Here is a 25786-nt window from a genome sequence, read left to right on the forward strand (position 1 = left end):
GTTGCTGTCTCTTGTATATCGTGAACCTCTGTTTGTAGTTCTTCATGTACTCTATTAGATCTAATCCTTTAAATCTATTCATCTCTGCTTTAGAGTAGATCATATAAGTCACTGCTTAAAGAAATAAATTCAGACTATTTACTGGAAGGTCAAATACTGAAGTTACATAATGAGAAGAGAGAACTTTTTGGATAGAAAAATCTGATACTAAAAAAGACTGAATACAAAAGGAAAAGGGAATGATGGAGGGCTAGATGAATTGGATAGTTATTAAGGAAACAGTAAACATGACCTTGGACAGACTTTAACAGACACTGGACAAAAGAAGGGCCTTTGTGTTATGGACCATGATGTAACAAAGAGTTGGACATTGCTGAAAAACTGAACAGTAGAACATGGAATCTACTTCCAAACTAGTCTGGAAAAACACTGTAGTGATGTAGGACTAGCTAACCCCAAAGGTCTCCATCTACAGTTTGATTAACTATATCTATAAATGGAGAGCTGGTCCCAGAAATGTTTTCACCTGTTCCAAAATTATTGAAGGGAGCACCAGAGGAGAAAACAGTCCAGTCCAGGGTGAGGGAGAGAAGAAGCCCCAGGAGAAGAATTGGACACACAGAAGACAGTCCAACCATAAGAGTAATTATACTAGAGTAGGTGTGCTAAATCTGATATCTTCAAACTTATTGATAAATAGATACACAGACACATACATATATATATATATATATATATATACATATACATTCATAGTTGATAGAAAGAAATTAGTCAGTTAACTATATCTCATTTGACTTGGTTTCTTTTATGATTCTATATGTTTTGTTTTATGCATTTAAAAACAGTAGCCTAAAAATAAGTTTTGTAAGTTTCATACAACTCCCAAAGGAATTCATGACACAAAAAAGTCTATGAAAGCCTAAATAGAAAAAGGGAGTAGAAGAAACACTCCCCTAGAGTATTGTTTATACCCTCTAGAAGGTGGGAGAGAAAAAGGCACCATGGTAATGAAACCCAGGGAGAAAGGTAAGGTGGAGGCAGTTAAATGATGTAACAGGGTTATTATGCTTAAGCCATGTTTGGAAAAACTTCAAGGAAATAGAACTCTTTATTCTCAAAGATTACTTTGAGAACGAATCAGACACATATACACATTGGTTAAAAGAGTAAGCCACAATGTCAGCACCCTGGGGAAATGTCCATATTTCCCTATCCTAGTTGTATCTCTGTACTTATGCTTTTGTTCTTTTAAAAATGTAACAGCTGGCTTGCTCCAAAAAAACTCAAGTACTTCATAATATTAAAAAAGTACTCTGAAAGGGACTTATGAAAGCCTTATGAAGGATTCATAAAACATCAAAAAATACCAGTAAGGAAGGCAGATCCTGTCTCATTATCCCCATTTCATAGATAACAGAAGGACATAAATGGAGAATTCCTATAAGATTACAGAGTTATGGATAAAGAGAGAACTAGATTTCACATCTAAGGACTTCCAATTTGGGTGTCTATAAATATATCTCTGTTGTCTAGTTACCAGGACTATGGTATGAGATGTGATCACTTGCATAGATATCATACAATTCAAAACATCGCTGAATAAATTTCCTCATTAAAACAAACCCACAAACTTTTCTTAAAAACACTTAGGGAAGGAGAGGACCCCTATGACATAGTATGACATATTATAAAACTTCATAAAATAACAGAATTTAAGAATCAGAAAAGACCATGAGCATTTTCTAACCTATGTTAAATAAATTCTCAATATCCAGGCATATCTTTAATATATTGTGGGTTAAGATCAAGAATACAACAATAAAGAAAATTGGGGGGCAGCTAGGTGGCACAGTGGATAGAGCATTGGCCTTGGACTCAGGAGTACCTGAGTTCAAATCTGATCAGTACCTGAGTTCAAATCTGACCTCAGACACTTAATAATTACCTAGCTGTGTGGCCTTGGGCAAGCCACTTAACATGATTGCTTTTCAAGAACTAAAATAAATTAAAAATAAATAGATAAATAAATGAATAAATAAACAAAAATAATGTACATTCTCTAAATTCAAAAAATACTTTATTACTAAAAAATGTTAACTATCACCTGAACCTTCAGTGAATCAAGATATTTTTGCTGGTGGAAAGCACCACCTCAGTGTTTATGGTTGCTCACTGATCAAGTGGTGGTTGCTGAATGTAGGGATGAATGTAGCAATTTCTTAAAATAAGACACCAATGAAACTTGCCACTTCCTTGAATTGACTCCTCCCTTTTACTCAAAAGCTTAGAGATCTTTGAAGGTTTATCAATTGATCTAATTCAATAGTATTATTGGATCTTGGAGAATAGGGAGGCAAGAGGAGAGGGAGAGAGATGAACAGTTGATTCCATGGAGTAGTCAAAATATATACAGTATTTATCGATCAAATTCATTGTCTTGTATAGGCAAAGTTTTTGGTAAACCAAAACAAATACAATAATAACATAAAAGACCACAGATCTCAGGGACAGCTAGGTGATGCAGTGGATAGAGCACTGGCCCTGGAGTCAGGAGGACCTGAGTTAAAATTTGGCCTCTGACACTTAATAATTACCCAGTTGTTTGACCTTGAGCAAGTCACTTAACCCCATTGCCTTGCATAAAAAACAACCCCCCCAAAAATCCATAAATCAACACTATATATATGTATATATGAAATATATATGTAAAAGAAACACCAAAAATTACCATAATGTGACACAAAGACACTATGTGAACATATTCTGTTGAGAAAATGGTGCTGATAAGCTTACTTTACACAGGGTTGCCACAAACCTTCAATTTGTAAAAAATATACAAAATCTGTAAATTACAATATAACAAATTCCAATAAAATGAGGTATTGTTAATAGCATATAAATAGCTATCCAGCCTCTACTTCAAGACCTCTGAGGAGTGGAAAACCACTACCTCTCAAGGTTAGCCATTTCATTATTAGACTAATTATTGGGGAATTTTCCTTACAACAAGCCTAAATTTGCCTGTTTGTACCTTTTACCAGTTGTCCCTGGTGGTTCTGCCTTCTGCAGTCAAACAAAACAAGTCTAATCTTTCTTCCCCATAATCTTCCCACACTTGAAGATAGCTATTATTTCCCCTATCTTCTTTTCTCAAGGGTAAACATTTCCAGTTCCATTAACCAGTCCTCAAAAGTCAAGATTTCAAGATCTATCATCATCCTGATTCATTTGCTAGGGATACTCTCAATAGCCCTTTTAAACTATGGCATTCAGAATTAAAGGCACTATCCCAGAGAAGGTCTTATAAGAATAGAATTCAGTATGATTCACATCTTCCTCTTCTAAAATATATGCCACTTCTAATCAGTCATCAACAAATATTTATCTATTACCTGTAATGTAACAGACCCAGTCTTAAACTCCTTATAGTCTACTCCAACTCCACCACATACTCATACCCATACATGTATACAAACATACATACATACATACATACATACATACATACAAATAGCATTGTAAAATGCTATGGTGAATTCTGGGAAAATAATTCATCTTGAGCAATGCTAGAATATAACTGTCCAGTTTATATTAAAATTCAATTCATTAGACAATTTCAATTGTCTGTTTTATAGGAATAGAGCTAAGGTTTGATGATTCAAAGAAAAGTAGAGGAAATAATAATCTCTGCTCTCAAGGAGAGTGCATTTAACTGGAATGAAGCAAAATGTCCTCAGATAAGCATATAAAATAATTTCGGGCATAGTGATAATATTTTGAATATGAGGAAGAACCTGTGTAGGAGAAAACATGGGGTTAAACTTTGACTTGATGGGACATTGACTGGTAACATATTAAATCGTCCAGTCTCAGGACATAAACCCTTGAAAATGTCAGGCCCTTGGAGAAACCATATTCATACTTTCAAGCCATTAGGTAATATCTAGTTCACAAAAGCAATCATGCTTCCCTTAACTTTCAACAATTGTTTCTAAAACAGAACAAACAGGATTATTGGAAGGAAAAAATATCAGAACTCTTGTCATTGGAGACTAGATGACCTTTAAAAATTCCTCACATCTCTAAGTCTACAATTAGTTTTTTAAAATAATATTGGTATATTAAATAAGTTACTCAGTTATATTATAAATTACTCTGTTATTATTATTTACATGATAGCTAAAACAGGATACAAAGTAATTCAGTTGGTTACATTCAATTCCTAAACCTCTTAAAGAACTCCATTAATCTAGGCTATACAATACAGCACATTCCAATAATAATGCTCAACCCCAAGAAATATCATTAGAAAGCATGGTATAAAGGCAACAAAGCATCATCTTCTAGTTCTATTTTCTCTTAAATGGATTAAATGATTCTTCATATGTTCAAATTATCTTCTGAAACATGCAATCTGTTGATATTTTTTGTGGGCTGGGGAGGCAGCTAAGTGGTCAAATGGATAAAACCCAGTCCCCTGGATTGGAAAAACTCGTCTTCCTGAATCTAAATCCAAATTCAGACATTTATTAGCTGTGGGCTCTTACACAAGTCACTTAACTCGGTGAGCCTCAGTTTCTTCATTTGTTAAATGAACAGGAATCAGAAATGTCAACCACTATAATAGCTTTAATAAAACCCTAAATAGGGGAAGCTAGGTGGCACAGTGGATAGAGCACCAACCCTGGAATCAGGAGTACCTGAGTTCAAATCTGACCTCAGACATTTAATAATTACCTATCTGTGTGGCCTTGGGCAAGCCATTTAACCCCATTGCCTTGCAAAAAAAGCTTTAAAAAAACCAAACCCTTAAATAGGGTCCCAAAGACTTGAACACAACTGAAACAAACCAACAAAAATAACTAATATGGAGAATTTTCCTGCTACTCTAGTTTAGGTTTTGTTTTCAACAGAGAATTGAATTTAAGTTTTGAGGTCTTTCTAAAACATCAGACCATTTCTCTATATGCAGTTCTTTAGCTGTATTTTATCTTGCATGATAAATTATTGTTCAGTAGTAAGGCACCATAAGAATTCAAATTCACCCAAAAATAAAATAAATAATGCCCATGGTCTAAGTAACATTACAGAGCATTTTTGGCTTCATATATCATAAGGAGAAGCATCCTAATCTAAGCACAGAGACAGTAAAGTGAGCAAATTCAGTTCTCACTTGTATGATTGATCCAAGGAAAAGCCAAAATGGTTTCAAGGGTTATCTCTACACCATTATGATTAGTCACTGGAAGAAGAACCTAGCAGAGGATTCATTTAAAATGTTATAATTATCATGAAGGATGGAATTATGGAACTGGGAATATGCAAGCTTCAGAAATTATAAGTTATGTAAAGATGTCTGTCAGTAAAACAAGGTGCCATTTTGTTCTAATGGAAATGTATTTTCTTTTTATCTCTATAATTAATCTAAGAGAAAAAAAGCATTCAGGTATGCCTTTTCTCTCTCCCCTCCTCATCTACCACCTTTATATTAAAGACATCATTCAGAAACGTCAATAACTGATTTACTGCAGATTCAGTTGAAATTACCAGCTTTTACATTCTCCTCTTCTGATGCGTGTCTGTGAAACCCCAGCTCAGTTGTCCATCAGTGTGGTGGTGGTAATGTCTGTGAGGGGCTTTAATGGAAGCAGTTTGGTATTAAAAGTTTTTCCATCTCATTCCAACATAGAAAAGGTAGACATTCACATCATCTCTTGCTGAAGGTCATACAGAAATGCTCCTGACACTAGGAAGGTTGTAAATGAGACTTCATTTGGATCTAATGCTGACAGATGGTGTTTACGAGGTTTCAACCCTGACTGACTTCTTTATAGCTTTATCACTTATCACCTGTTCTCCTATATCACATCAAAGGAAAGAAGAATTTAGAAGCATTTGCTCAGCCATGGAATCACTAGTACATACATTCCTATTCTATTGATGTTTTTCTTAATGATGATCATTGAGTAAGTAAATAAAATGCATCTTACAGCAAGGAGGACATATTCTTTTTCATTTGCTTCACTCTTCTAAAGAACTTCTAAACTGATGTTTGTAAGCTACAAGCTAGCATTGTGGTGTAATAGAATGGACATCAAACTAACTGCAAAGAGAAGCTGATTCTATTCCTAGTTCTTTGACTCACTAGCCTTGAACCTTTTGGAAATTTGCCTCATCTTTCTAGACTTCAATATTCTCATACGTAAATTTATGGGTGGAGCCAAATTATCACTAACTTTTCTTCCAGATCTAATGTTTTTAAATGGAAAAATATGTCTGCCATCTTCAATTTGAGGGAAATAAAATATGGGGGAAATCTCATCTTATTTATGAAATTTCAAATAGCTTTTGCCACAAGGAAACTAGGGACACAATGAAGTAAGAAAGCTAGAGCACATATATAGACAATGTACAATGAATATTGAACTTTCTGCTTATGATGATACTACAAAAAGACATCTACTGAAGGTAGAGGGGTGGACAGTGGAGATTCCTAACATGTCATTTTCTCTGAACTTTATGATTCTATGTATAAAAATTAGTTTTAGTGGTTTCCTCCCCACTAGAGCTCTGTATACAAAGACTGAAGGGCCGTTTATGGATATATGATAAGGGATTCTTGTTCAAGAAATTGGATAAAAGACTTTCTAATTCAACTTGGTCTCTGGTTCAATGCTGAGATATTTCAAAGTCATTCAGGTCCATGAAAACTGTTTGGGAAGGATGTAAAGTTTAGAGGATAAGATTACATTCAAACAAACTCTCATCCAAGGATTATGTTCTATTTTATTTTAAAATTACAGCATCTGTTTGCTTTTGGAAAAAAAAAAGATTTGAGAATGGAAATGCAAATGAAAATAACTCATTGGTTCCACTCATCAAATAGGCAAAAATGATTAAAGGAAGTAAAATTAGAATTTATAAAGCACATTAAGTTTTCCAAGTGCTATATAGATATTACTTTATCTAATTCTCACTTCTGAAGTAGATGATAATTTCATCTCCATTTTACAGATGAGGAAACAGAGAAGAGTTGAATTATTTGCCTGGGTTTATAAAATCAGTAAGTATTTGAGGCAGGATACAAACAAACCCAGGTCTTCATAGCTCCAAATTCAGCACTTTATATACTATGGAAGGGAGGGATCACTAAATGGTTGATCTTCTTAGATTAAGCAATCTCAATACTAGCTATATACACAAAGGAAGTCAAAGACAAATAACAATGCAGAATATATAATTATATATGTATATATATACATATATGAACAGCATTCTATACTTATTAAAAGAGTAGGAAAGAAGGGAGGGAGGGAGGGAAGGAGAAAATGCCAGAGGGAAAAGTGAAAGAAGGGAGAAAGAAAGAGAGAAAGAAAGAAAGAGAGAAAGAGAGAAAGAAGAGAGAAAGAGAGAGAAAGAGAGGAAGGAAGGAAGGAAGGAAGGAAGGAAGGAAGGAAGGAAGGAAGGAAGGAAGGAAGGAAGGAAGGAAGGAAGGAAGGAAGGAAGGTGAGGGCACATCTACTGGGGAATAGATAAACAGATTATGTGGCATGTAATTGTAATGAACTTTCACTATTTAAGGCTAATAGCTAACATTTAATACTATCTAAAGACTTTTCAAAGTACTTTATAAATATCATCTCATTTTATTCTTACAATAATTCTAAGAGTTAGGTGCTATGGAGGGAAAAATATACCAGGAAATTACTTGAAGAGGATGAAAAGGAATGAAGAAAAATGATTCATCAGTCTCAAAGCAAAATATACCCTTAATTTAAAACTTTAACAAAAATAGGAATAAAAGAAAAATAAAAGAAGAAAACTGAATTTTTAGAATTATTAAGCATTATTTGCTTATTGTCTTCTTTAAAAATTATACTTTCACATTAAATATATCACATAAAATCACTTTGGCAGGTGGAATAAGGGCTTCCCTCTAGTAGCAGCTCTCAGAGTGTCCACAGCTCCAGCCTATGGGCCATGGATCTCATCCTAGACAGGGGAAATTGGGGAATATCCACTGGAATGATGATCTTCGTTTACAGTTTGATGGGGGGGGGGGTGGTCCTTGGAGCTGATTCCAGGATTGCACTGGGTATATATTGCCAACTGAATTGGTCCTTATTACTGATCAGATATTCTACTGTCTTTCTGGTTTGGCAGCTAATATCTAAGCTGTGGCTGATGCAGCCACTTAGCAACTGAACTTCCACAGCATCAAACTAAATGAACCTCCCTTGATCCACACAGCTGCTAATCTCTTCACAGAACTGTTTTATTGTTACTGAGAGGATCTCACATCTGGGAACATCATTGCTGGCTGGGATCCCTATGAGAAGGAACAAGTATATTCAGTACCCATGGGAGACATGATGATTCAGAAACATTTTTCAATTGGGAGTTCAGGGAGCTCCTACATATATGATTATGTTGATCAAGAGGGTATGAATGAAAAGCAATGTCTTCAGTTCATTGTTAATGCTCTTCCTTTGGCCATGGAGAGACATGGCTCAAATGGTGGAATAATATCATTGGCAGGAAATACTGAGAAAGGAGTGGAACAGCAGGTGCTTGGCTTCCCTGATTTCCTATTATCACCTATCCCCTTGTTTTGAGATCTGCTACATCCTCCCTGTCCTCTCTGCACTGCCCCCTCCTCTTTAGTCATAAGCCATCCTCAAATGTACCTAAGATTCGATAAACTGTGGGTCAAGGGAAAACATAAAACATTTTGGCAAGAAGTTCTCTTGCATTTAGAAAGCTCTCTATTTAACCTCTATAGATCATATCATTTTCCTTTTTTTTAGGCTACTAAGATTTTTCCGTTTCACTAACTTATCTACACTAGCTGTAAGAAATCTCATCGTATCACCTCAAACGAATAATGTTTATTTCAGTGTTCATTATATTGTCCAAAACATTTTTTCATCAATGAATGTTATCCAAAAGTAGTATGCTTACTTTTTAAAAAAAGCAAAAGCTATATACAAGTATCCCTTGTTTTCCTGCCAGAACAAAAGGTTCATCTCCTAGATATACAACTACTTAAAAGAATAACGTTTTGATTGGAGATGCTTGATTTAAAAAAAAAAAACTTTAAAAGACTTACATGAGCTGATGCTGAATGAAGAGGGCAGTCCAGGTGCACATTTAGTAACAACAACATTGTGTGATGATCAACTATTATAGATTTAGCTCTTCTCAAAAATGCTTTCATCTAAGACAATTCAAAAAGATGGAAAATGATGGAAAATACTAAATATACCCAGAGAAAGAGCCATGGAATCTGAGTGTAAGATTGGAGCATATTATTTTCACTTTTTTGTTTGTTCTTTCTTGTGGTTTTTCCAATTTGTTCTGCTTCTTCTTCTTTCATTATATGACTGATATAGAAATATGCTTAACATGATTGTATATATACATGTATGTATGTATGTAGGGAGGAAGAAAATTTTGGAATTCAAAATCTTATAGAAATGAATGTTGAAAACTCTTTACTGTAATTGAAAAAATACTATTAAGTTAAATAAATGAATAAACAAATAAATAAATTGGAGGCACTTTCAATGATTCACCAAATGAATAGCAAGAAAGTTAAATACGTGGCAGTCAAAGGGAAAAATGAGACATTGCATCAAACTATGATGGATAATAGTTGGCTATTTTTAATACTAATACAGTGAGAAAGGTGTTAAATTTGGAGTCAGATGAATTTGGTATAGATAACAGCTCAACTATTTGCTAGCTATATGGCTTTGGAACAGTCATTTCACCTTTATTGACTTTCAGTTTACTTATGTGTAAAATGAAGGAGTTGGACTTCATAGTCTCCAGAGTCCTTTACATATCTGAAGCTGTTATTCTCAGACAAAAAAGAATAAAAAGACAGAGTAGATATAGTGACTATGTGATTATTTTTTTAATCCCTAGAAGCATTACTTTAATATAAAAAGAATGGAAATTCTTTGAGTGCCAAAAACTTGAGGAAATGCTAAAAAAGTTTCAGTATGTGAATATATAGAAACATTATGATTTCACAAAAAATGGCCCAAAATGAATAAATAGGGAAAACTTAAATGAAAGCATTTAAATTAAAGGAGGAACTGAAACAACATTTTAAACACTGTCTACAACTGTCTAAAAAATCTGGAAAATACACAGAAAGAAAGGAACAACTTCAAAAGTGGCCATAAAAATATACACGATGCTTCATCTGCAATTGCTTTGTTAAAGTTTGTTGTTGATGTTGTTGAAGCATTTAGGTCATGTCTGACTCTTTGCAAACCCATTTGGACTTTTCTTTGGAAAGATCTTGGAGGAGTTCGACATTTCCTCCTCCATCTCATTTTACAGAGGAGGAAACTGAGGCAAACAGAGCAAAGTCACTTGCCCTTGGTCACCCAACTGGCATATGTCTGAAACCAAATTAAGTTTCCTGACTCCAGGCCCAACACTCTTTCCACTGCTCCAACTTACATTATATTACCATTAATAATTAAAGTTTGTAGTTTTATATGTATTTTATCTTTGAGTATTTATTTGAATTAATTTAAGGATTTCAAGTTTATCATAAAATATTTTAAACATTAATCACTGAAATCATAAATACCCCACTGCTAAGAGTATAGCATATAGAAATTATAAGATAATTTCTCAATATTTAGGAAGAATTACACATCTCATGTGGACTAGAAAAGCATATTATTCATTATTCATTATTATTCAGGATTCTAAAACAAAAGAATATGAATGCTAAGAGGCACAGCAATTAAAATGAATTAAATGGGATCTCTGATTAAGGACTTAGAAAACTGAGATTTAAGGATATAGAAAAGAGAAAAGTACTTAAATAAATTGACCTTTTTACATTAGATAGTCTCATTTTATGAACAGTATCCAGAACCAAATATCTATTTGTTCCTGTACTTTAGAGGAAGGTAAATGGTGATAATTTAAAGCCAAAGGACTCATTTCAGTTCTAAGAGGGAAAAAAAAAATCTCTATGATGTCATCACAACTAAGGAAGTATTGGAATCAGTACTCTATTTATAGATTTGTTTGTATGAATGTCTTTTGTCAATCCTGGGGAATTTCAAATTAGATCTTTCCTAGAAATAGGAGGATGGATCGTATGAATTCTCATGGTCCATTACAATCTTATGAAACTGTGATTCTGACTTTCCAGCAAAATGAATGAAGAGTAAATGACAGGCAATGTTTTCTGCATTTTAAACCAATTAGAAGGACTAAAGTAGGCTGAGAGCAAAAATTACTGAGACAGAATTATTCTTAAAAGGGAGTGAGGGAGAAGATAACATCTTTTTATTCTTGTCAAAATCAAATGAATTGTCACCATGGGCTTGCAATTTGCCTTGCCAGAGTCCCTAGCAGGAATTCCTAATGCCAATGAAATCACAGACCTTGTTTTTAAAAAGCTGTTGGGTTAAATGTTTAGAACTCTAAATCCTGATTTAGATTCACAAAAAGAGCAAATGCATTTTTTATTATTATTATTATTATTATTATTGTTGTTGTTGTTGTTGTTGTGCTATTGAGATGAACTGTACTTTGTTTCTCTTTATTCTTTCTCCTGATACTGTCCATTCTCTCTTATCACTTCCTTTCCTTTCAATTATAGGATTAAGACCCTATTTCATTCTCTATTATCTTCTAACATAGGTATCAGGATACAGATTATTTATTTCATCATACTATGCTGGAAAGAATATTACAATTTGTCCTTCCTTAAAAAAGGACTAATGACATCATAGGATGATATCTTGACTCCAATGAATTGGATTTAAATGATGCAGAGTTTAATAAAATCATCAGCCTTATTCTCTCTTCCAAAGTCATCCAAATCCAGTGGCAAGACAACAGTCATAATGACTGGCAATCACCTGAGAGGTAGTATATGAACTTGACATCTTCAATGTCTGATCAAGCTCTAAGAGTACCAAAGAACCTGCTTAGTCTCCTCCATGGCCATTGAAACAAATTGCTCCCATTTTCCAGTTTTACTGAGAAAATTCTTCTCATGTTTGGGATAGATGTAACTTAATTCACCAACAGGTTTCAGGTCTATCAGTTACCCTTAACTTGTCCTAGCCCATCTGCTGAGATGGTTTTACAAAGGTGTGATGGCTGTGTATACTATAGCTTCATGGAACCACAGGTAAGAATTGAATGAAGGGTAACAACAAAAGTGGATAAGCAGCCCCAAAAAGTACTTTACAAGCCTTCACACCAGAGGTGCTAAGCTAAGGCAACTAGAAATCTGAACAAAACCTGAGTTCAAATCTGCTTTTAAGAATTCAGTAATTGTGCAAGTCGGAAAATTGCTTAACTTCTCTCACTCTCAGTTTTCTCATCCATAAAATAGGAATAATAATGGTACCTACCTCGTGGTCTTGTGATAATCAAAAGAGATTGTATTTGTAAAATATTTTGCAGACTGTAAGGTATAATATAAACCAAGCTATCTCCATCATCATCATCAGCCTCATCAACAACCAATCATCATCATCTTACTCTCATTGGATTGGTTCCCTGCTGAGTACTCCATTAGTTGCCTGACATTAAATTTTGTTCTAAAATAAATAAGGGAGTGGCGGTTAGGTGACACAGTGTATAGAGTACAGACCCTGCAGTCAGGAGGACCTGAATTCAAATGGTGCTCCAAACATTAACTAGCAATGTTACCCTGGACAAATCACTTAACCCCAATTACCTCCAATTAATCAATAAAGTCAAAAGGGGCTCCACTGGAGTTTATGTAAGAGAAAGAATTAATTTGCCAAACCTGTACTTTAAGCAATCAATGTTAACAGCATTTGGGAATAATGATAGATTGCAAGACGGAGACCAATTAGTAAATTATTCAATAGATTCAAGTGAGAAGGTATAGGAACTAAATTGTTGGCTGGATGAGTAGAGAAAAAAGGATGCAATTTAAGTTTCTAAGGACAATAATATTTGACAACTGCTTAAATATGTGAGGTAATGAAAGTAAGACATCAAGTATAGTCCTGATGTGGAAAACAATGACTATTACCTTAGACAGAAAGGGAAGTTAGGAACAGAGATGAGTTTGATGAGAGAGGGAATGAGATAAAACTATAGATTAGATCACAAACTATCCATGCCTACTTCTCCAGTATGATTGTTTCACACCAAAGTGGGGGTAGTTCTTTCTACCTGATGACTATTTCAGAATACAGACACTACCCTCCAAGGGGTGTCTGCTCTAGTCAAGAGGTAATCCAAATGAGGAAAGGAATCTAAGAAATGGATATGTTAGATGGGAAGAATAAATAATTCCCCTAATTCTACCTATGCACCTGTTGTTATTTATAACCAAGTCCCAATAAGGTATTTTAATTGAAATTTTATCTTACTTTTCTAATTACATGCAATGTTGGCTTTTCAACATTCATTGATTTGCACATTTATGAATTCCACATTTTTCTATCACCCTCCATTCCCTGTCCTCCTCCCCATGGTGGTGAACAGTTCAGTAAAAGTTGTACATATGCATGAGTGTTTAACATAGTTGCATATTAGTCATTTGAAAGAGGAAATGTTGCTAAGCAGAAAGAAAAAAACATGAAAAAGGACAGAATTTTTTTAAAATGAACATAGTAAGCATTCAAACTCCTAGTTTTATTTCTCCCTCCACCCCACCAGATATGGATGCCATTGTTGATAGTAGGTTTCTCAGTATTTTTCTTGATCTCTGAACTGCTGAGAGGAGTTGCATCCATCATAGTTGATCATCTCACAATATTGTGAGATGTTGTGTTTAAGATGAACATTGTTCTTCCCCAATTGATAAATGATCGAAGAATATGAACAGGCAATTTTAAAATGAAGATATTAAAGCTATATATAATCATATGGGGAAAATGATCCAAATCATTATTGATTAGAGAAATGCAAATTAAAACAATAATGAGATACCATCTCACATTTATCAGATTGGCTAGAAAGACAAAAAGGGAAAATGATCAATGTTGGTAAGACTATAGGAAAATTGGGAAATTAATGCATTGTTGATAGAGTTGTAAACTGATCCAGTCATTCTGGAGAGCAATCTGGAACTATGCCCAAAGAGGAAAAAACTGTTCATTACCTTTGACCCAGCAATACCAATACTAAGCTATATTCAAAAGAAATCATAAAAATGGGAAAAGTCCTATATGGTCAAAAAGATTTATAGCAGCACTTTTTGTAGTGGCAAAGAATTGGAAATTGAGGGAATATCCATCAATTGGGGAATGATTGAACAAGTTAGGACATATGAATGTTATGGAGTACTTCTGTTATGTAAGAAACCATGAGTGGTTAGACTTTAGAGAAGCATGGAAAAAAATTTGCAAGAACTGATGCCGAGTGAAGAGAGCAGAACCAAGAAAACATTGTACACATTAATAACAACACTATGACTAGATAAACCATGATGCATGCAACTTCTCTCAATAGTGCAGAGGTCTAGGGCAACCATTCGCCAATTGATGGACATCTCCTCAATTTCCAATTCTTTGCCACTACAAAAAGAGCAGTTGTGAATATTTTTAACCCTATAGCAAAATAAGATGAAAATGGCTAGAGGATTTAAACATAAAAGACAATATTATAAGCAAACTAGGAGATCAAGGGTTACTTTAACCCATCAGATCTATTGAAATGGAAGCAGTTTATGACTAAGGAAGAGATGGAGAACATCATTAAAAACAAACTAGATAATTTTGATTACATTAAATTAAAAAAAAAACTTTTGAACAAACAAAACCAAGATCAAAAGAAATGCAATTGGTAAAAAATGTTTACAACTAGTCTTTCTGACAATGTACTCATTTCTAAAATACATAGAGAACTGAGTCAAATTTATTTAAAAAAAAACCAAGCCATTCCTCAATTGACAAATGGACAAAGGCCATGCAAAGGCAATTTACAGATGAGGAAATCAAAGCAATTCATAGTCATATGAAAAATTGTTCTAAATCATTACTTATTAGAGAAATGCAAATTAAAGCATCTCTGAGGTACCACCTCACACTTCTCAGATTGGCCAATATGACCAGAAAGGACAATGGTCAATGTTGTAAGGGATGTTGGAAATCTGGGATACTAATACATTGTTGGTGGAGCTATGAACACATCTGACCTTTCTGGGGAGCAATTTGGAATTATTCCCAAAAGCAATAAAAATGTGCATACCCTTTGATCCAGCAATACCTATACTAAGTTTATATCCTGAAGAGATCATGAAAAAGAGTGAAAATATCACTTGTACAAAAATATTCATAGCAGCCCTGTTTGTGGTGGCAAAGAATTATAAAGCAAGAGGATGTTCATCATTTGGGGAATGGCTTAATAAACTGTGGTATATGTATGTGATGCAACACTATTGTTCTATTAGAAACCAGGAGGCATGGGAATTCAGGGAAGCCTGGAAGGATTTGCATGAATTGATGTTGAGCAAGATGAGCAAAACCAGAAGAACATTGTACACCCTAACAGCAACATGGGGGTGATGATCAACCTTAATGGACTTGCTCATTCCATCAGTGCAATAATCAGGGACAATTTCAGGGCATCTGTAATGGATAATACCATCTATATCTAGAGAAAGAACTATGAAGTTTAAACAAAGACCAAGACCATTGCTTCAATTTTTTTTTTAAAAAAGTCTTATGTACTACATAATTTTGCTATCTGAAATATTTTATTTTTTCCACAAGGATATGACTTTTCTCTCAACACATTCAATTTTGATCAATGAATAGCATGGAAACAATGTAAAGATTATCAGACTGCCTTCGGGGGGAGGGAAGGGAGGGGGGCAAATGTAAAATTCAAAAGCTTACAAAAATAATAGGGAGAAACTTTTATTGTATATAATTGGAAAACAAATAAAATATATTAAAAAATAAAAAATTAATATTTTTGAACATTTGTGGGTTTTTTGCTGGTCTTTTTTCATGATATCTTTAGGATATTATAGACCTAGTATTTATATTGCTGGACCAAAGGGTATAATAAGTTTTATTGTTCTATGGGCATGGTCCCAGAATGGCACATTAAGGTCCCAATATCCCACATTCTCTCCAGCATTGATCATTTTCCTTTTCTGTCACCTTTGCCAATCTGAAATGGTACCTTACAATTGTTTTAATTTGCATTTCTTTATTCATAATCATTTGAAGTTTTTTAATTCCATAGGACTCTATATAGCTTTGATTTTTTTCTTCTGAAAACTGCCAGTTCATATTCTTTGACTATCACTCTACACACATACACATACACACACACACACGCATATATATAGACAAACATATATATGTGTATATCTACATATATATATATATACAAACACACACACACACACATATATATTTATGTATATATTAGAAATGAGTCCTTTATTAGAGACACTAACTGTGAAAAAGTTTTCCAACTTTTAGTTTTTCTTCTACTCTTGGCTGCAGTGGTTTTATTAGTGCAAAAACTTTTTAAATTTAATATGGTTAAAATCATCTATTTTACAATTTATAATATTCTCTCTTTCTTGTTTGGTCATAAATTTCTCCCCCTCCACAGATGTGATAGATTATGTCTTGTTCGCTTAATTGGTCTATGGTGTCATCCTTTAAATTTAAGTCTATAGGGGCAGCTAGGTGGCACAGTGGATAGAGCATTGGCTTTGGAGTCAGGAGTACCCGAGTTCAAATATGGCCTCAGACAATTAATAATTGCCTAGCTTTGTGGCCTTGGGCAAGCCATTTAACCCCAATGTTTTGCAAAAAAAAATAAGTCTATACCCATTTTGATTTTATTTTGTTATAGGGCATAAAATATGGGTGATAACTACGTTTTGCCATGATAATTTCCAGTTTTCTCAGCAGTTTTTGTAAAATAATGAGTTCTTATCCCGGAAGCTAGTTTCATTGGATTTGTTAAATAGTAGATGACTATAGTCATCTACTCCTAGTTGGTTTTTTGGGTTTTTTGGTACCTCCTCTAATCCACTGATTCATTACTCTATTTCTTAACCAGGCAATGTTCTTAAAAATGTATTTATTGTAATTGATATGCACATGTATATTATTAAGTTGCAAAATTTCCTTCTACCCTCCCTTGCCACCTCCCTCCCTTCAGCAGCGAACAGTCAGATTAGCATTGTACATACATATTTTGATAAACATGTTCACAGATCAGCAATTTTCCGTGTGAGGAATTAGGATTAAGGGAAAGAGATGCAAAAGAGATAATTTTATAAAGTGTTCATCAGATTCTGGAGGGGTTTTTTGGTGAATTTTGTTTTGTTTTGTTTTTCTTCCTCCAGATGGGCATAATATAATACATAGCCAATTCAATAAAACTGTTCTAGTTCAATGGACTGCTGAGAGGAGCTGCTTCCATCAAGGCTGTTCATCTCATAATGTTGTTGTTGATGTGTATGTTGTTCTCTTGGTTCTACTCTCTTCACTCAGCATCAGATCCCATAAGTCAATCCATTCTGCTCTAGAGTCTGACCATTTATGGTTTCTTATAGAACAATAGTATTCCATAATATTCATGTACCATAACATGTTTAGCCAATCCCCAACTGATGGGCATACCCTCAATTTCCAGTTCTTAGCTACTACAAAAAGAGCTGCTATGAATATTTCGGAACAGGTAAGACTTTTCCTGTTTTTTTTTTTAATAATTCCTTTTGCATATAGACCTAGAATTGGAATTGCTGGGTCAAAGGGTATGAACAGTTTTACTCCTCTTTGGGCATAGTTCCATATTGCTCTCCAGAAAGACTGGATCCATAAACAACTCTATCAGCAATGCATCAGTGTCCCAATCCTCCCACAATCTCTCCAACATTGATCATCTTCCCTTTTTCTCATCTTGACCAATCTGATAGGTTTAAGCAGGCAATTTTGATAAGTGTTGCTTTATAGTATAGTTTTAGATGTGATAAGCTAGGTCACGTTTGTTTGCATTTTTTTCATCATTTCCCTTGAGCTTTCATTTTATTGCTTCAGATGAATCTTGTTACTATTTTTTCCTAGTTCTGTAAAATAATTTTGGGTAGCTTGATTGGCATGGCACTGAATAAATTATTATTTTGGTGAGAATTTGCATTTTTAATATATTGGCTTTGAACTAACCATGAGAAATTGCTGCCTTTTCATTTGTTTAGATCTGATTTTGTGTGAAAAATATTTTGCAATTGTATTTTGATAGCTTCTGGATTTATCATTGGAGGTAGATCCCCAAGAACTTTATATTATCTACAGTTATTTTAAAGCCCTTGGGCTTTATTGTACATATATAGAAATGCTACTGATTTATGTGATTTATTTTATATACTGCTACATTGATGAAATTATTGATTCAAATAGTATTTTAGTTGATTTTCTAGGGTTTTTTAAAAACCAACTATCTTATCAAATGCAAAGAGTGAAAGTTTTTCTTCCTCGTTACCAATTATAATTCCATTTCTTTTTCTTCTCTTATAGATAGAGTTAACATTTCTAATACAATATTGAATAGCAATGGTGATAATGGGCATTCCTGTTTCACCCCTGATCATATTGGAAATGCTGCTACTTTATCCCAATTCCAAAGAATGCTTGCAGATGATTTTAGATAAATACTGCTTAGTGTTTTGAGAGGAAACTATAGTCTTATTCTATCTAGTGTTTTAAGTGGGAATGGGTGGTGGACTTTGTCAAAGGTTTTTTGAGTTTCTATTGAGGTAATCATATGATTTCTATTACTTTTGTTATTGATATGGTCAAATATGTTGATTGTTTTCCTAATATAGAACTATCTCTGCCTATCTGGTATGAATCCTACTTGATCATGGTGTATTATCCTAGTAATCTCTTTGTTGTAATCTCTGCTAATTTTTTAAAAATTTTTTATATTAATGTTCATTAGGAAGATTGATCTATAATTTTCTTTGTCTGTTTTGACTATTTTTGGTTTAGATATCACTACCATATATGTATCATAAAAGGAATTTGACATAATCCTTTTATCTACTTTTATATATTCACATAGAATTGGAATAATTTGTTCCTTAAATATTTAGTAGAATTCACTTTAAATCCATCTGGGCTTGGAGATTTTTTCTTAGGAAGCTTACTGATTTTTTTTTAAGGTTTCTTTTTCCGAAATGTAGCGATTCATGTATTTTAATCACTCTTCTGGTATTTTTCTAGTTGGCTTATATTTTTTTTAAATATTCATGTATTTCACTTAGGTTATCAGATTTATGGGCACACAGTTGCACAAGATAGCTCTGTATTATCACTTTAATTTCTTCCTCGTTGGTGACAAGTCCACACTTTTCAATTTTGATATTCAGATTTTCTAATTTGGTAGTTAATTGGGAATTTTTAAGTTGTTCTTTTTTCTGGCTTTATTAGTTGCATGCCCAATTCATTAACTCCTCATTCTTTATTTTATTCATATAAGCATTTAGAGATATATAATTTCTCCTAAAATACTTTGACTGCATACTATAAATTTTGGTATGATGTCTCCTTGTTATTATCTTGGATGAAATTGATGATTATTTCTATGATTCTGGGGTCTCCTTATGGTGACCTATAGATTCTTTCAAGGACTATTTTGTCTTCATGGTCTGAGATATTATTAGTACAGCTTTCCATGATAATTTTCTGAAAGATATTTTCCTGTCTCTCTTTTTGATTAATGCATTCAGGTAGACCAATACTTCATAAATCAACTCTTCTGGATCTGTTTTGCAATTTGTTTATTTTTACTAAAAGAGACTTTGAATTTTCTTCTATTTTTTCAGCTTTTTGGTTTTGTTTGATGGAATTTTGGTTTCTCAAGGAATTGTTAGTTTCCATTTTTCAAATTCTAATTTTTCTTCAGTTAACTTTCATGTTTCCTTTTTCGGTTGATTAATTATACTTTTAAAGGAATTGTTTTCTTTTCCATTCAGTTAGTTTTCCTTTTTTATGAGTTAATTCTTTTTCCAGTTGGTAATTTTTACTTTTAAAGGAATTGATTTCTTCAGTCAATTTTTCATAATTCATGTCTTTCATTTCTTTTTTCCATTTTTTCTTCCTCTTTTCCATGCTTTTTAAAATTGTTTTTGAACTCTTTCAATCAATTTTGGATTTAAGGCCAATTCATAGATTCTTTTGAGGTTTCACATGTAGTCAAATCATCACTGCTTTCTTCTAAGGTGGCATTTTATAATCCCCATCTGAATAAAATGGGGCTAGAGCTCTTTTGGATTTTTTTCGCATTTTTATAGTTGAATTCTGCACCTACTGCACAAAAAATAGAATCACAAGCTTTTTTTTTTTGTGCTGAGGCCAGGAAGTGATCCCTGGATTATTGCTTGCCAAGGTGTTGCCTATGCAGTCTAGACATTGCCTATGCAGATTTGTTTTCTCCTTTATGCTAAGGCTTTTCCTATGCAATGATTTGTTCTGAACATGGTCCTATCTATTGCCCCAGTGTTTCCAGGGCTCAGACTTTGTCTGAGATTAGGACCCTCACTGCTGCCTGCTTCAATGTTGACTTGGTGAGCTGGGACCTGGGTTTCACTGTGGCTAAGAGCTTCCCACTACCTTTCCTATTGTCACTCCTATGTTAAGTTATGCTTTCCCTTAACCCCCTCCCAAAAGACAGACCTTTACTGAATATCTTCCATGATATCTTGAGATAAGTATTTATTTTACTGTTTTTTGGTGTAATCTGTAGATTTAAGATCTGGGTAGAGGTCTCGTTTAAGTTGTGTCAGGAAAACCACGGGGAGCTTCTAGCTTCATGCCATCATCTTGGCTCCATTCCATCATCTTGGCTCCATTCCAATAAGGTATTAAATAACTTGAAGGGTTGATGCAAAATACAGACAGGAGAACATTGGAAGCTTACCCAGTTGTCCCATGTCATATCTTCTATTCAATGTGACTTTCGAGTTGATAATTATGTATAGGCAGTTTTCTCCATTTCTTTCTATTTAGAACTCTTAATTTATTCATTCACAAATTCATTTATTAATCCTCTTTCAGAGGTCATATTTTCTTCATTCTTACTGGCCCTCATTAGATATATCTCATCTATGCCAGGAGCTCACCATTCCCATATCACATGCCATGACTCAGAAATACATGTCCTGTTTTTGTATGCCATCCACTTGACCAGATGTTCATGACCCATATTGGACTTTCTCTTCTAACTGGCAGCAGTGACATAAATACTATCTGTGTACCCAAAGCTTTCAGTTTCATAGAATGAATATCACAATCTGAAGAATAATATTTTCAGCTTCTACATATTATATTGAACAAAATGCTAAGAAAAGTAGGGGTTCTTTCCCAAACATAGCAATTTCCAGGAATAACACACATTCTAAATACCCATTCAATTATCTAAGATAAGATGAGAGCAGTTTGTATCCCACCACAGTAACTATTACTATCACAGCTTTCCTACCAAGATGTAAACAGCTGCATCATAGTGTTTATCTACCCAATTTATGATTTCATAAGGTGAAGCTATTTTATCCTTACTAGTCACTGATATGAACTTAATAAAAACCAATACCTGCTTCTCAGAATGAACCAGCTGTGCTTTCAGAGCCAATGAGGTCACAGACTTGATTTAATATGAAGACAAAAAGTATTAGTCTATTTCAGTCTGAACAAGAATGAAAAACTTCCACAAATAGAAAACCCTTGAAATGAGAAGGGGGAGGAGGGTGTGTGATAAATGCAAAGAGTATTTTTCTCCTTGGAAAAAGACTACCCTCCTCACTCTTGATGGTGCAATATAAACTACTTCTGCTGAAAAAGAGTTCTACTTTGTCCTTTATAATAGTCAGACTCTAATAACAACCTCAATATGATGGTATCGATTTTATGAACTCTTGTATCTCTCAAGTTCAGAGGGAGAGGACAGAAGCAGTGAGGGAAAAGAGGGAACCAGTGCTTTGTTGTTTGCTTCCCCTTTGGCCAAATTTAACAAGCCTTGAAATTGCAAAAGAATGAAGTTTCATTTAGGAAAAGGGATGACATTTAAACCCCCAAATAATCAAGTTCAAACTGCTTATCCCAGCAATGTAAGCTGACAGCATGTGCACATACATAATCAAATGGAGAAAAAAAAATAATCATGCATTCCAATGAACTGCACAGCACAAAAAAGCCAACTGCCCAAGGGAAGTGTCAGGAACAATTTCTCTGCTTGCACTGCTCTTCTGAGGTGTGTCATGGCCCAATTCTATCATTGGGAGGAAACACTGGGACTCAACTGATGCTCTTAGATTCACCTTGCTACATGGCTTTGGGAAGCAAAGAAAGCATGTTCTGCAAATGTGCATCACCTTATGCTTAACAAAAGAAAATTAAAAAAGAATTTTTAAAGTTGTATCAATTTGCCTTTTTTAAAATTTTTTCTCAATACCTCTATTCTGGTTGTATGCATAAGATTGAGACAAATGATACCATTTAAAAATAAAATGAGCTCTATTCCAAAGACTGGGTATTGAGTACAGGGAAGGAAGAATACACACAACAGGTAGTTTGTTTGCTTTTTAAGCTAGGTAAAATTCAATAGAACTTGTTTTGAAATATAAAAATTACATGTAAGTTAAATGGCAAACTATATATTACAGAGGTCAAAGAATTAGCCAGACTGCAAAGAATTCAAGTGATCAAAGTGGCACTTTCTAAGGGGAATATTTATATAATTCATTTAAATAGCATTTTATAGTTAAGTTAATTCTTAGGTTTATGTTCTATTTACCATACTAAACTTCCAGTCTTAGGAAAAAAGTAAGGAGGATTTAGGTTAAAAAAAAGTCATTAGGTTGCCTTCCTTTCTTACCCACCCCCTTAAGGATCAGAATCACAAAGAAGCATTTCTATGATTCAAATAAAGTTATAATAGATGAAATTTGATGTTATAAGTCTTATTATTGTTTTTTTATACTGGCATACATTTGGAAAGGAAGAAAGGAATGAGAGCAGCCTGATCAAAAGTTTCAGCAAGCAGTCGTATGAATACTGCAAGAATCATTTGAATGGGGAAATTTTCTGTTAAGCACCATTTAGCCACCATAAGCATTTACTGACCAGGCATTGGTCTAAGGACTGAGACACAAAATAAAAAATGAAAAATTGTCCCCTTCCTTGAAAGCCTTATAATCTAATGCAGTGACACCATGCAACTGATCACTGATTATGTACAACCAAAATAATACAGAGTAGATAAAAAGCAACCTCAGAGTGGAAGAAGTAGCTGTGGAAGGTTGAGAGTGAATGAAAATAAGGCTTCCTATAGAAGGTAGGAAATGTGGTGAATCTTTGGAGGAGAAATACAAGGCAGAAGTGAGAACATTCCAGATAGGGAGAACAGTCATTGAAAAGCATACAAATAGAGTGTTCAAAGAACTGCAAAAAAGCAAGGATTTTGAGATCATAAAGTACATGGAAGGAGATAAAGTGTAAGAAGATCATCCCAGCTATTCCTTACATATCAAAAAGTTCATTAAACAAAAATAATTTACTCTAGAGCCCAGTAATACAGACTAAATTACATCTTGGTTCCTGTTATTTATTTATTTATGTGTATATCTGAAGAATAATATTTTCAGCTTCTACATATTATATTGAACAAAATGCTAAGAAAAGTAGGGGTTCTTTCCCAAACATAGCAATTTCCAGGAATAACACACATTCTAAATACTCATTCAATTATCTAAGATAAGATGAGAGCAGTTTGTATCCCACCACAGTAACTATTACTATCACAGCTTTCCTACCAAGATGTAAACAGCTGCATCATAGTGTTTATCTACCCAATTTATGATTTCATAAGGTGAAGCTTGTGTATATATATATATATATATATATATATATATATATATATATATACAAAAATGAGTTCTGATAGTGATGGTGGTGGTGGTCCTACATTTTCTAAGAGTGCCAATAACATCATGGGGTGATAGTTTGACATGGCTGTGAACTGGACTTAAATAAGACTATGTGTACATAAATAGATAGATATAAATGGACAATAGAGATAGATGATAGATGACTAGATAGGTAGATATGTACATATTAAATATATAATACATATCTATCTATCCATCTATATATGTATATGCACACACACACATATGCCACATAGTAAAACAATTACTAGCAGTACTTTTTGTGGTATCACAGAAATAGAAACCATACCTTCTTGATTGGGGAATGGCTAAACAATTTGTGGTGCATGAATGGAATGGAATATTATCGTGCTGTAGGAAACAATAAACATCATGATACAGAGAAACCCAGAAACATGAATACAGAAATACATGGAAAAAGGTATACAAAGTGACACAAAGTGAAGTAAATAAAACCAGAGAAATCATATAGACAATGATGACAACAATGTAAATTAAAACAATGCTTTAGAATTATAATGATCAAATGTCTCTTAAAATGAGATATGGAAGGATAAATCCCTCACTCCTTTGCAAAAAGGAAAACCATGTGTTTAAGATACTATGAATAATGGTAGACACTTTTATGAGATTCAGTTTTGTGGAACTTTTGCTTTGACTTTTTCATGGGAAAGTTCTTCAAGGGTGAAGGGAATAGAGTAAAGGGATAGCAAGTAGGAAGTATAGATGATAAAAATCAAAAGATCAACAAAAAATTTAGTTTTATGATTCACATTATAGCATGTACTATCCATATTTGTGAAAATAAAGATCTCCAAAGTATTACTATTGTCTCATTCTTGTCTGATTCTTTGTGAAATCATTTAGAGTTTTCTTGGTAAATATACTGGAGAAGTTTGCCATTTCCTTCTCCAGCTCATTTGACAAATGAGGAAATTGAGGCAAACAGAATTATGTGTTTTGTTCAGAGTAACCCAGCTAATCTTCCTGATTCAGGCTGATTTAACCATTTTGACACCTAGCTGAATAGGGTTCTAATGAGGAAAAAAAAATTACTCCTAGTTGCATGCTTTTATCCCTCATTAGAAAGTGAATTCTTTGAAACCAGGGAATGTTTTGTTTTTTGCCTTTTTGTTGTATTCCCATGATTTAGCAGTGTCTATTCCTTCATGAGCACTTTATTATTGACTGATGTATGTATATTTATGCAAAATGTATTGCAAGCCTGAAACCAGAATATATGTATATGTATGTATGTGTATATATACATATATATATATAAGCTATTTTACTTATTTTCTTATAGAAAATTCCCTAGAAAATAATCTCTGTCTAATCAAGATTTAACTAAAAATTCAGGATCGTAAGTCCTTAGCAAGTCATCAAAGAATCAGGTGTCCCTTACATTTACCTTTTATCCAGACTTGACATAGGAACCTTCATTAGAATGGATGTCAGCGAATACCAGAGATAGAGGGTGTCCATCATTTAGAAAAAAAATGAGCAATTAAAAGAACTAAAAGTTCTTTCAAGTGCTTCAGGTAATTTGACAGAAGATATGAAACTGGAAGGTGGGAACATTTACTCCAAGCTTCTGAACAATAATGATAGGCAGTACTCATGGGAAGATTGCAACCAATTACCTAGTCAGTCAATCGGCCACATGGAAAAACAGTGAAGAAATTGACCCAAATAATCAGCCCAAGCAATTCTCTCTGAAAACACAAACAAGTACAAGACTCAATCACTTCTGGCAGCATTTTCATCTAATTAATTAGTTTAATCTCAAATCTCCTGATGACAATGCCATCATTACCATCCATTGACTGCAAGGAA

The 25786-nt window shown here is 33.8% G+C and overlaps 1 protein-coding gene and 1 pseudogene across 7 annotated transcripts in view; one reads left to right on the top strand and one right to left on the bottom strand.

Moving 5' to 3' along the window:
* KCNC2 (potassium voltage-gated channel subfamily C member 2) overlaps positions 1-25786 on the bottom strand; it is a 314800-nt gene that overhangs the window by 118413 nt on the left and 170601 nt on the right. The window lies entirely within an intron of this gene.
* On the top strand, positions 6377-8704 carry LOC141510884 (proteasome subunit beta type-6 pseudogene; annotated as a pseudogene).

This window comes from Macrotis lagotis, chromosome 2, assembly GCF_037893015.1.
Source record: "Macrotis lagotis isolate mMagLag1 chromosome 2, bilby.v1.9.chrom.fasta, whole genome shotgun sequence".
Lineage (NCBI taxonomy): Eukaryota > Metazoa > Chordata > Mammalia > Peramelemorphia > Peramelidae > Macrotis > Macrotis lagotis.